Raw genomic sequence first — 2,477 nt, 5'->3', positions numbered from 1 at the left:
CCTCAATATTATGTCTAATGTTATGAATTTTGATTGTTAATTTTGTTCTTGTTTTTCTTTGTAAGAACACAGCCTCCTATCTGTTGTTGAATTATGTGGTTGATTCTCTTGACCTTATTTGTTCTCTTGAATGACAATCATGTGTCTAGTTTGAACGTGGAATCCTGCCTGATAAGTGAACAGAAAGTGTGGCCAACTTCTGTAATTGAGGGATTTCATTGACTTCTGGCTGTATGTGCCATGGCTGAAGTGTTTTTGCTTTTAGCATTTTTCAATTTCATTCACTATATATTTTATATGTTAGCACCCTGTGAAATAACGTGTTGGAAGAAACTGTTAAAAATGTCATGACTCTAGAAACTAGCATGTTATATATCTTAAAAATGAAGGATTGCATCCAATACAAAAAGATAAAGGAGTAATTATCCTGTAAAAGTCAGATTCCTTTTTTGGTGCCCCAGTCGGGGGGCTGAGCGCTCGGCCCCTTTCAGGCTCCTCTGTGGGACCCTCCCTGGCCCCATCTCCCACCTCCTGTCCGGCCAGAGACACAATGACTGTAGCCTTGTGAGCAGCTTGAAATTCAAGGATCCCACGAGCACCTGACAGCTCACCTGCAACCCCATGGATCCTCTGGACTATGAGGATCAGAGTGCCTGGAAGTTTCAGATCTTGTAGAAGTGACTCATTCTCCATCTTCCTCCATCACTTATCTAAATCTGCCTTTTACAGAATAATTATTCCTCCTCTACAGAAGGAGCTAAAGCATCCTGCTGACTTAACATTTTTTTAAAGATTTTATTTATTTGTCTTTAGAGGGGAAGGAAAGGAGAGAGGGAGAGAAACATCAATGTATGGTTGCCTTTCATGCGTCCCCTGCTGGGAACTGGCCTGCAGGGAACCTGCCTGCAACCCTGACATGTGCCCTGACTGGGAATCGAACCTCGATTTTCTGGTTCACAGGCCCACACTCAATCCACTGGGCTATACCAGCCATACCTGACTTAACATTTTACAGTTCCTTCTATAGTTTAGTTAATAGCCAAACTCTGTATTAACCACCATATTTATGGTTATGTAGCATTGCACGTGTTCCCTGTAGATCTCTTTGTAGTTCCAGTTCTAGTCTAGTCCCACTTTTGAGCCAAATATATTTACTGCCCTGTTGGTGCCTGTAGCCTAAGGGCCACTCCACCATTCACCAGTGCCGTCCCTCACACAAAGTAGAGAATAACCTGTGGAATCAGCAAGAATTATGTCATGTCCTGACTGGATGAATTTCTGTTCCTGTTTGCTTTGACCTTAGAATCATATAAAGTTATAGATTGATCACCTGAGCCGAAGAAGGTGAAAGGACATGTTGAAAGTCCCACGACTAGTCTACTCAAACTCAGACAGCATTTTTTGGTAGCCGTTTTTTTAAATTGGTTTGACAGATAGAGAGCCAGCCATCAATTGGTCATTCACTTGTCTATGCAGTCATTGGTCCATTCTTGTATGTGCCCGGAGCAGAGACTGAACCCTCAACCTTGGTGTATGGGGATGACACTCTAACCAACTGAGCTACCCCAGCCAGGAACCTTAGTAGGCTTTTGGTATAAAAATCTGAATTTTAATTCCCAGGCCTCTGGCTTTCCTGGCTTGCTGTGTGTGACTCTGGTGACTGCAAGAGTTGAGCTGCTTGCTTTTGAGCCTCATTTTTCCTGAAATTCCTAGTTTCTGACCCTATTAGAGTCTCTTTGCCTCAGTTGTCACTCATCTCCTAGTTTGACTTTTACAAAGGGATTATTCTATTCCTCTGTTAGTTCAAAATAGTGAGGGTGTACTAGTCCGAGAAGGCACCATGCTAGACTTTGAGGACAAAGATGTATAAGGCATAGTCCACATCCTTGAGCTTACGGTTGTGTAGGGACAAGAGCCAAGCAAAATTTTTGTAGAGTATTACACATAGACACACATATTACTCATATGTACGTAGGTACATTACACATATGTACATGTGTCTATATTATACATGCACATATAAAGAGATTTATTTTTAAATTTTTTTCTTATGCAGTTATGGGGCTGACAAGTCTAAATCTATAGGGCAGGCCAGAAGGGTTTCTATATTTCAGTATTCAGGCAGAATTCTTTCTTTGGGGAACCTCAGTTTTTGTTGTTAAGACTTTTGGCTGAATGAGTCCTACCTGCATTATTGAGGGTGATCTACTTCAAGTCAACTGGTGGCTCTAAACATAAAACTATTACAAGGGGTGACCTGGGGACACAAATGCAGGGCCCGTAGTGCAGCTCGGGGTTTCCAATTATACACTTAATGTCTTTGATGCATTTGCTGGCTCTCTATCTATAGTAGCCATGGCCAGAGAACTACAAAGAACTGGGATGCTTCTGAAATGGACAATAAAGTCAGGTAGGATTTCTTAATATCCTTAGCACAGCTTTGTTGAGGCAAAAAATTCTATGTGTGCCAAGGGGTT

Source organism: Artibeus jamaicensis, unplaced genomic scaffold (assembly GCF_021234435.1).
Source record: "Artibeus jamaicensis isolate MK-2021 breed Jamaican fruit bat unplaced genomic scaffold, CSHL_Jam_final scaffold_1019, whole genome shotgun sequence".
In the NCBI taxonomy this organism is placed as follows: domain Eukaryota; kingdom Metazoa; phylum Chordata; class Mammalia; order Chiroptera; family Phyllostomidae; genus Artibeus; species Artibeus jamaicensis.
The sequence above is the reverse complement of the archived record's forward strand: the minus strand, read 5'-3'. Positions refer to the sequence as shown.